Below are 11,004 nucleotides of genomic sequence, written 5' to 3'. Positions count from 1 at the left end.
GGGACCCCCCGAGCGGACCCGAGCCGAGCCACGCGCGGGGGGTCGGGGCCGCTTTTGTGTTCAGTGAACTTGGGGGTCCCCGCGGGTTCTTTCCTTAGGTCTGAGGCCCGTGGATTAGAGGGGGCCGGGGGGCTGTCACTGCGTCCCCCCGGGATGAGGGGTCAGGGATGGGGGGCGAGGGGTGAGGGGTCCCGGCTCCTGGTGCCGCTGGGAACCCTCAGCATCCCACGGCCAGGCTGGGAGCGAGTGGGAGCCTCTGGTGCTGAACAGTCCCTGGAGAAACCCTTAAAGGGCAAAGTGAACCCTCGTGCCCCGCTCCATGTGAAACCCGGCCAATTTTCCTTTTTTCCCCTCCCCAAATTTTATTTCTATAACAAATTCAAGCCAGCGGGCTCTGTCGCTGTTTCCTTTGTTCCTGTGGTGGTTGCAGCTGGCAGCAGCACTTCCTGGATTTATCTGCACCTTTTGCTCTGACTTCAGTTGTGCTTTTCATCTCTTCTATAAGGCGTTATATTCACATTTATCCCCTTTGTCTGTCATCCAAAATGGAGGCAGAGCTGTGGAATAGAAGTGTTTTGGAAAGATGTGTGTCTGCTGGAGCCTTTTGTTCCGTGTGATATAGCAGAAATTGGATCCAATCTGATGCTCTCTGCTGAGCGTATTTTGGAAGTTGATTAAAAGGGATGATGGAAAATGCCTCTGAGCATATTAACAGAAATATTTATTTCCATTTATAGGAACCACGTTAGCTTACTTAAAGAAAATTAACTTTTGCCTACTCCAAATTCCTCTTTTTAAGTATTGCTCAATGAAGGGGAAACAATAAATCTATCTGTTCTGTACAGCACTGAGAAGGTGTAATGTAAGTAATCTTCAAATTTTTATAATATTTGCTGAGCACGGTATTAGTTATTGGCAGGAGAGCGAACCTCGGATAAGGTGTGTACAACAGTGGACATAAATACTTTGCACTTCCAAAAGGAGTAAAAATGTAAACCTTAATGGAAAATTAACCAGTCTGCCTTTATTGTACAAGCTGGGAGGAACATGCAGAGGAACCACAAGTATTACAAGGGCCATAAAAAGACTGCTCATGTGCAGCTGCTCATCGGCCTCTATCAGCTTTGTTTTGTTTTGTGCTTCTACTTGTGTGTCCTTGGGTTTTGAAACTGAGGATCACATCTAATGCAAAGGAGTAATTCTATTACACTTATTGACAGTGCTGAACTTGGATGCAGATGTGCAAATTGAGCACCAAATCTATTTTAGAAGAAATAATTTTATCCTGCTTGCTGGTGGTAGTATGAGACAAGGTGCAGAAAATATCTTCTCTGAGGCTGCCAAAGAAAAGCACATTGTTAATGCTTCTGTGCTTGGGTACCTTAGGGTTTGCTTAGTTGCAGCCCTGAAACGTCCTGCTCAGATCCAGCCTGATTACTTGATGGCTTTGGGATAAATTTTTAAATCTGCTCAACAAACAGACTGTGAACTTGGATCTAAAAAGGATTAAAATAATTTTGGAAAGTCTGATTTGGGGTGATGAATGTGGGTATGAAATGAAGAGCCATCTCTGTTGAACAGTTGATTTGTTTAAGCATGTAGGTTGTAGGTCTCTGTCCATACTCTCCTCAGGGAACATACTCTCCTCAGCTGCCTTTTGTGCTGTACTTCAGGTTGGGTTTGATCCTGGTTGGTTTATGGGGATATTTCGTGGCTGTTGCCTCAGCTGTACCTTTCCCATTATGTCAGATCCAGCACTGACAAAACACTCGGATTCTGTGTTAACATTTTCTGTGCTGGATAGAAGTTCACTCTAGAAAAGAACTGGGGGTGTGGAAACCAAAACTGTAGCACAGAAAGGTGCAGAAGTGGTTTTTTTTGTTTTGTGGGGGCACGAGCTGACTCCCCGTGTTTCCAGAGCTGTGTTAAATACGATCCCAGGGAAGCTGCTGTAACGGAGCTCTCTGTGTAATATTTACTTACACGTGACACCCCTTTCTAGTATTTCAGTGTTTAAAGTTTTAAAGAGAAGCAGTAAAATGTGTGTTATCCATTAACTTTGCTGACGGACTAGAAAGCAAAGTTTTTCTAGATTACCTCGGTCATTACCTTGGTCATTACCTCGGGTGGTTTATGTTTGAAAGTGACCAAATTTATGCTGAGTCACGGATGTGTGGTGTGGTCTGGGCTCTTTTAATTATAATGTAATTTATTTATTCTTTTTAATTTGGCTTTCTGCTGTTAACTGTCAGACTTTCTATGATAAAAAAAAAGCCCTTTCTGAACACCAGAAAAGTGATTCCCTTGTGCCTTCGAGCAGTACAAGCCTACCTGACTCTCATGTTCAGCACAGCTGTTTCAGTCACGTATCCAGTTGCACGGCTTGAAAAGTCTCATTTCAGATAAGCCATTCCACAGGGGAAAATATGCCTATAGCATAGTCCCCTGTACAGTGAGCAGGTTAAAAACAATTTTCTAAATCAATAAGTTGCTTATAAACACTGGGGTTTACAACAGGTGTCACGCAGACTGGGCTTTATCTAAATGTCACCCGTTTTTCTCCTGAGATTGATTGTGGGAGCTGTACCACACTGACAGAGGAGAAAGGACATTGGTTTTCCCCTCTTAGCCCCTTCATCTCAGCTCTTTAAAACAAGGTGACCTTGCAGACCTTGCTGTGTGTAGGTGGCTAGGATTGCCCTGTGGCAGGCAGGCCACTGTAAAGGCAAAAAGATCTTAAAAAATGTGCTTTCCAAAATGAAAAAGACCTTTGACACTGCTCATTCTAATGAGAAACTGTGCTCGTGGTTGTATGACCTGCAATATGCAGAATTAAGTAAAATGATATGTCATCTTGATATTTAGTAAAGGCCTTTAATAGTAGCTTTACCATTATCCAAATAGTTACATTACCCAGAAATAACTTCCCAAAGCAGAACTGTATTCAGAAATGTTCCAGCAACAGCATATCGTGAAGGGGTTTTTTTCCTGAGATTGGGGCAGAAGAATTTTTTTCTCTTAGTTTTGGAGACCTGTTGTCTTCAGTGGAAGAATCCTGTTCAGCTCCATGTGGAGTGTGGGCTGAAGGCTTAGGCTTATGTGACGTGAAAATTTGTGCTTTACAAAAGGGCACTGTAAACCATTTATTGCCCTAAGAGGCTGGAATATGGGACAGTGGATTTTCCTATGGAAAACTCTGCTTTGGGAACAATGATGTATAGTTTGTCTAATGTTCAAAACCTGAAATAGGCACTTGGAAATGCAGATCTGCATATTCTGAACTGCATGTGGAACTCTGAAAAATGTGTTAGGAGTCAGTGACCTTGTGCTAATTTGTCTCTAGGACAGCAAGGTAAATCCTGGTGGAATGACTAATGTAATCATTGCAGGGAATAGGAAATATTGCTCTTGGAAAAAGTAGATTTAAGACAATTCTTCTGTTATTTTCTCTGGATGTAGAGTGGATAAGTGACAGTGCAGATTTCAGTCACCCTTACCCAGTGTGTTGTATACGTGCCCTGTAAAGAAATAAGAGGCTGATGAGGCTCTGGGACCCCATAAGTCATTAATTTTCTGTATGAAGATTCCCTTCTTGTGCACTGCCTGGGAGACAATCTCTGCAGTAGAGAGGATGGGCCACTCAGTTGTGTGTGGTCATGTAGGTCATGTAAACAAAGCACAAGGTTTATTTTAGGAATTATTAACAATACTACTCGCACTCACACTGGGTGATGTTCTTTTTAAACTTCTGTTACATATTATTATGTCAGTTTGTGCCTACCTTAGTGGTGGGGTTGATAGGGTAGATGAAGATGACTTTGTGGGCCCAGTTATTCTTGAGTAGCCTCAGAGTTCTCTTGTCTCCTGATAAGAGCTTAAGCACCGTGCCAGGTGTTGTACTTGAGGTAAGAGTGTTAACACTGGCATGAGATACTTGTCTAAAGCCTTCTGGGTCCTGCCTGTTAAAGTTGCATGGAGCAGGAGAGTGGGGTCTGGGAACTGGGACAAAGGCTGCCTTGTGAACAGCTTACCGGGTCATTTCCAGATTTTATCTCTCCTCTTTGGCAATATGACCCCTTCGCTTCATATAAGCCAAAAATATTCCTTTCCTCAGTGGACTGACATTAAGGGTCAGCTTGTTTCCAGAGCACCTTTGCCACATATTCTTTGTTAATGCATCATGTGTTTGGGGAAGTTCTTAACAGTGCTGATGGCAAGTTTGAGATTAAAAACTTCCAGAATTTAGTTACATATTTCACATGCTGCTTTTAGAAACCACTCTGATAAAAACACCTGTATTCACCCTGTGAATGAGGCCAAACTTAAACAGAGTTGCTCTGGTATAAGTCTTTATTAACCATAATAAAGGTCCCTTCAAAGCAAGGATGCTGTATTCAGGGTGCAATATGAACCAGGACGTTGGTTCTGAGCCTCTTACCCTGCTTATGTCAAATGCTTGATATAGTCACAAGCTTTTAAGCTCTGAGTAAGATGCACTTTTAAATTCCACCTTGACAACCTTGAACCTGGGGACAGTTTGAAGAATGATTGCTGAGCTGTTCTCATTTCAAAGAAGCATTTCTTTGCCAAAGTAAACACTTAGTAGTGGTAGTGTGAGACGGCCTTGGTTCAGATTAAGGTCTTGGTGTCTTCAGGGCTACACATGACTAAAGGAAGAACAGACAAATTTGGCAGACAGAGGTTTGGATACAGGGACAATTTTTTTTGTGTTGCTCCTGGCTATTTTGGTGGTTCTGCAGGTCCCAAGCTGTTAGTGGTTTCTGTGGGCCTGGTTGTGCAGGGTGTTACTATAGAGGTATGTGCACAGTAGTCACGTTTTTCATTAAAAAAACATATTGTTGATATCATCTTTTGATTTGCCATGTACATGTTTTGGTGTAGTTTTCATCTGGTGTTTTCGCTCAGTAAACAGATGTTATTTCCTGGCTTAAATACAACATAGATTTCATAATCATAATTTTTGATGGATTGCTGAAACAGGGAAGAGGGAGCTGCTTTGTCCTCAGATTGCCAGTTCTCAATAACTGTTGCATGCTCTGAAAAAACTTGGCTGAACTGTTGAGATTTGGCATTACTTTTAGTGAAGATTTTGTGCTGCACGTTTATGATGTGCTTTGAATGGAGTTTGATGGCAACAGAAATTCACACCTTGGTTTCCAGTTCTCTCCCCTTTACCTGTTTTAATTTCTTTCTACTGAGTGGCAGGAGGAATTAAAGCCAAGAAACCCGAAATTCAGGTCTTAGCTTTACTCATGTTTTTCCACATGCCCCTTTAGTAGGTCACTGAATCATTCTTGTTTGTTACTTTCCCATGTGGGGGAAAAAAATTTCCATTCTTTCCGTTCTTTTGGAAAGCAGAGTTGATATACAGTCACTTGAGCAGCTGCTTATCTGACTGTGTGTCCTTAAGCTATGATTAGTCTTAATCAAACAAAGGGGTATCCGGTGATGCTGCAAGCTGGGAAGGAGTGGGGAGGAATAAAGGGAGCTTTGTGGTCGTGTTGAGCTGAAGGTTGGGCATTTCTGGGATGTCACAGGCTTGAAGTAGAGAGTAAATTCTAAATCGTTATGTGTGGGTGGGATTTTCCCCCTAATAACGGGTCTTGGATCTGTTGCAAATCAGGAAGAATTGAGAGGACAAGGAATGAGGGTGGAAACTCACTGAGATTTGGAGTGATATTAAGAGGATCTTTGAGGAATGCATTGAATGAATTAGAAGGGCCAGGGTGAAGCCACACAATGAGCTGGATGGTGCTGACAGAGGTCACAAGGATGGAAACAGGAAGGGGGGGCAAAAAGATACTGTGAAGTTCAAGTCAAACAAAGGTTGTCTCAGCTGACTGAGTGGGTTTGAGCCCGGGTTACAAACTCCCTGAACTTGTGTGAGTGAGGAAATGTTCAGCAGGAGGGTTGGATGGAATGGCAGGGAGGAAAGGGAAGTCTCTGGGGATGGTAGGGACACTGTGGAGAAGAAAAGAGGTTGGAGCTGTACTTTGAGGAGATCTGATAAAGAGGACAGATGTGAATGAGATGAGTTGGGGAGAAAAGATGTCGATGTTCTGCTCTTCAGGGCAGGAGAAATATGTATGAAAGGGAAGAATATATGGAAAGTGAGGGTAGATGATTAAAGGTGTGCTTGGAGTCAAAGTCCAGCCTTTATTCCCCATGCTTTGATCTGTGATGGGAGACTTAGATAGCAATCACTTCAGGAGGGTGTGCCTGATAAAGGGAGGGAATGAGGTGGATGGACCCAGATATGGAAGTCATGGATGATCACCCAGTAAAATAGGGGTAGGAGAGCTGGGGTTCCTGGTTTGGCTCTTCTCATGCTGCCTTGCTGCCTTTTGCTATTAGAGAGAAAGGGGTTTTTTAAAACACAACAACAGCAAAAAAACCTTATCAGTTAGGAACTTGGACCAGTTTGGGTTTAATCTGGTATTTTATTTTTAATTAGTAGACTACAGACTATATGCTTGCTGCTTCCTTTCTTTGTATGCAGAAATTACTGGTGTTTACAGTTTCCCTCATCCTTTGATATCCTAATGTCATTGGCACAAGCAGTTTCTTGAAAGACAAAACTTCTAAGCTTCTTCTGAGGAAGAAGACAAGGTTTCTAAACTCTTTGATGGCTATAGAAATATTTTACAGCTTTCATACAATTTTCCTTTGGCTCTGGGAAGGAAACCTTTAACATGCCCATAAAACAATTACGAAGATGATTAGGAAAAGTACTTGTTTCAGTTGCCTCCAAAGAAAATAGAGTTGGTTCTTTGTTTTTCAGACAGCGATGGAAAAAACTGAATCTGATTGTTTTTAGTGCAAGCTGGGGTTACACCATTGTCACAGTTTCTGAAGCAGGAAGGCTTGAAAAATGAGGTTAGGAAAAGCAAGGTTTTCCAGAAATGGCTAGAATAGAAATTCTAAACATGGTCTTTTCAAATAATTTTTTGTTTGTTTGCTCAAATGGGAGCTGGAAGGCCACTTTTGATTGATTGTTTTTGAACATAGAAGAGGCTGACTTGGTGCCATTCCTGATATAATTAATGTGGCCATCCCTTTGTGAGTGAAGAGCAATTGCCGTCGGAAACGTTCCAGTGCGCGTTTGCCACAGCTTATTTACTTTGTGACACAAGCACAGAACTCTTCACTGGCCCTTGGTTTCTTGGCTGTTGATCTTAGATAAATCAGCTACTGCTTTTTCCTCCCTTTCTCCCCTCTAAAAATGACCCAGACATTCTCAACACTTCAGAGCTGCAGATGTGTGTGCTGACCTTTTTGAAAAGGGGAAACAAAGGCGTGAGGTTTGGAAGTGAGCTCACATAGGAGTCTAAAAGGAAGCAGTATCAGAGATGACACTTCAGCTACAAACTTAAATAATGAAGGAGATAAATGGAAGGAAGATTTAGGAGGGGACGAGGAAGATGTGCAGCTTATTGACACCTCTGTTAGAAAAGTTTCTGTAAGTGATGAGGAATCCTACAGATACAAATCACAAGGTAATAAAACCAGACTGATATTTTAATGGTAATCCTAATACTCCTGGAAGGCAGAGCTCTGCTGAGTGCCTTGGGCATTCATGGAACTGCCTGTGAAAAACACCTGCTCCCTGCTGTGACTGGTGTCTGTGCTTCTGAGAGGCATCATTGCTCTCATCCGAAGAAGCTTCAATATCTGGAGCATCACTCTGGATTCACGAGTCTGGTGCTGATGGTGGCCTTTTGGAGACTCTAGAAAACCCTCCCGCTTTTAGAACAGCGGGAGCTGCGTTATGCATAGAGGAATTCGGATTTTTCACCTGGGGAGAGGTGTTTTGTTGGCCTTGGAAGTCTAAATGGTGTCAGCTTCCCTGAGCTGTCAAATGGTTGATTGCATTAGAGGCACCCCTTTCTGCAGGAGAGATTTGCTCCAGGCCTCAGGAGGACCCTGCCTGTGAAGGGACCACCTTTACTCTGCCGGCAGGAATGACAAGGGCTCCTGGTCTGCTTTCCTGCCTTGGCTGGATGTGCTGCAGTTCTGGACTCTGCCTCCCTGGGTTAAATGTAGCGTTGGATAGAGCAGATGTTCACTCCAACTCCCGCAGGGATAATGTTTATCTTACTGCCATTCCCATACATGTGACAATCTCTTATAGGTCCCTTGCAGGCTTAATGCCTCTGAGGAGCAAGTGTGAAAGGAGAGCCTGGATGACACCTTGGCCATTCTGTGTGGTGTGAATGACTGGCTGCAGGGGAATTACCGTTCCCTCTCTGTTAAGCAGATTTCAGTTTGTGCCTTAAGGTATGGAAACTGTGTGCTACTTAAGAGCAAGCTCAGCAACAGTTACCTTGTGGAAGACTAGTATTTTTAGTTAGGTTGTGAGCTATGTTGTCAGATGGATAATAGAAAATGGTGTTGGAAAGGACCTTAGGAAGCCATTTAGGCCCAGGGAAAAAATTCCTTCCCTTGGCTGATTATCCAGCCCACTTGCAAGGTACATGTAGATACAAAGCTCAGGGTGTCAGGGGTGGTTCTCAGAGCTGCTTTGTCGCCTTTGAGACTGTAAAACAAAAGGTGACAGACCAGATGGGAAGAGCTTGCAGGCCACTGCAAAGATTATCTTGTAGCAGGGTATTAGTGAAAGAATCTGATTTGCTCCTATTAGTGATATGTCGGTGTGTTTTGGCCAGGCCACTGCTGACCCCCAGATAACCCTTGGCCCTGGCAGGGTTTGTGACTACAGTGATGTGAGGAAAGGGTTCAGCTGGGTAAGTAGCTCACCATGGTGCTTAATGAATTGATCACTTTTCCTGAAAAGCACAGAAAGATTTTAATGACTTGTTAGAGAGCTTTTTGTCCTTGGTTTTGTGTTCATGCAGCACATTATCTACAATACTAATGTACAGTTAGAGGCCTTTTCATCTCTCTACTTCTAGTTTAGCTGATTGTGTGGTGCAAGGAAGCACTGGATACAGTCCTTTTTGCTATATTAATGTCCTTTTTTACTGTAATATTTTGTATATTTAAATGCCTTCCTACATACAGAGATACATTTATCTTTTTTTAGTTATGATGGGAAGTTTCTGGATTTCCAGGGTATCTTTATTGCTCAATTATACCCCAGCAGAGCAAGCAGAGGATAGCTTAATGGGTAGAATACATCTGTGGTGTTTGTATTATTGCAGATTAACAGTGTGTCCCTCTGCATTCTTCCAGTGATTTGGGAAGCAAAGGAGAGAATTTTGGGGGGGACAGTTCAGAGCAGAAATCAAAGAGGTGAGGCTGCTTTGAGCCAAAGGAGCAAAGGAAGAAAGGTTGAGAGATCCCCCTTTAGTCCATTAAGAGTTGTCCTTATCCAGGTACAGGGATCTGATTTTGCTACAGCTTTGTTTCTGCTTCAGCTTGAAAGGGCTTCTTCCATCTCAGCTGGGAGATGGAAAGGTGGTCTCATCTTTGCTGGTGTTGGCTGGGGTTTACTTGTACTAGGGTTGGCTTGTGAATAAGAACAAGAATTGAAGAGTTGAGCCTTAAGGGTGACTGAGGGGTAAGGAGAAGATCCAGATAGCCTTGCACTTGTGCAATAGGTTTGCCCTTCTTGAGAAAGAGGATTGCTGTTACTGGGTTTGGGGGTGAGACAGCAGCTGCATTGTTTATACTTGGGTCTTGCAAATCTGGGGGGAAGGTGGCAGCCTGCAAGTGTGCCCTGCTCTGACCCCTCTGTGTGGTGTGTCTGTGGTCCTCCCTCAGCCTGGCTTGCCTCCTGTGCTGTATCTGCCCTGGAATTCTAAGAGAGTCCTGTGTATGTGGATGCTCCAGAGGTAGCTGTGTTGGGAGCTTGTGTGAACGCCGGAGCGTTTGCTGCCATTGGAATGGCTGTGCTGAATGCAGGGCCGTGGGCTTGGCTGTGTCCTGCCGGGCTGGAGGAGCAAAGGAAGGAGAGTGTACAACTGTTTTGTCCTGAAAAGTTTGTGTGCCTCTTGTACCGCTGCCCAGAACAGAACTGCAGAAGCACATGGAAGCAGGATGAGGCCTTTTCTTTTCAGTGATCCTTCCAACAGTGGAGCCTGTTACTCCTCAGAGATCGGGGTTGTTGTCTGCATAACGAGATCCGAGCAAACATTGCAGAGGCACCAAGAAGGCTTTGCTTCTGGGATCTATCAAGTTTGTTGTTTTCAGAACTCTCTAGCATGGGATGTTTACTCGAAATCCTGGCTGTCCTTTCCCTCTGCCACTTTGTTTACTCTCCCTTCCCTCAAGGTCCCATAGTAACGGGTGCTCTGCCTGCAGCAGTTCAACAACAGCTGAAGTGACCTTGGCCAGCATGGCCAGGAGACCTCTGGCCAGGCTGCAGGGGCAGGGACTCCTCTATCCAACAGCCAGACCCTTCCCCAGCTCACGTGAGCTCCTTGTCCAAAACACTCTTCTCATCCACATGGCCCTGCCTGTGCCAGGGACTTCACTGCCTTGGCATCGGAATTCTAATGTAGGGCAAGGGTGAGACTCACTCCATGCAGCCAGGAGTGATGAGACAGAGCCCAGGCTGTGTGGTGGTGCTGCTGTATCTTTGGAGCAGCTGGAATGAAGTGACACTGGGGTTTCACAATAGTCCTAAAAATAACTTGGGCCCACTGCATTTAGTTATGGTCGTGTGAATACGCTGTGAGAGCCATCACAGGTTGCTCTGCTAAATTCTACTTGCTGCATCTTGCATCCAGATTTTAGGCTGCTGTAAAATCTGTTCACTGTTCGTCCTCACTGTTGACACCATTCCCAAAGGGACAGAGACCAAATGGAGCAGGAATTGTGGAAGAGCTTCTCAGGTCTTTGTGATTCTTCTTTGAAGCCTGTGACTGCTCTTGATTATCTTTTTATCATGCAGACTTTTGCTTTTGGTGCTGTGGGGTGACCCTGGATGTAGCCTGTGCTAATTATTGAAAGCCTTTACTTTGCAGTGTGTTGGAGGCAGAAGTGATGAGCAAGGTAAGAAAGGAAAGTCATGCAGGTAAA

The 11,004-nt window shown here is 44.0% G+C and overlaps 1 protein-coding gene across 5 annotated transcripts in view; it reads left to right on the top strand.

Annotated features, from left to right (window-relative positions):
- LOC113997697 (MLX interacting protein) overlaps positions 1–11,004 on the top strand; it is a 49,620-nt gene that overhangs the window by 493 nt on the left and 38,123 nt on the right. The window lies entirely within an intron of this gene.

The sequence above is a fragment of the Pipra filicauda genome, unplaced genomic scaffold (assembly GCF_003945595.2).
Source record: "Pipra filicauda isolate LSUMZ 115617 unplaced genomic scaffold, ASM394559v2 scaffold192_size1418226_pilon, whole genome shotgun sequence".
NCBI classification, from domain to species: Eukaryota; Metazoa; Chordata; class Aves; order Passeriformes; family Pipridae; genus Pipra; species Pipra filicauda.
The sequence above is the reverse complement of the archived record's forward strand: the minus strand, read 5'-3'. Positions and strand labels throughout refer to the sequence as shown.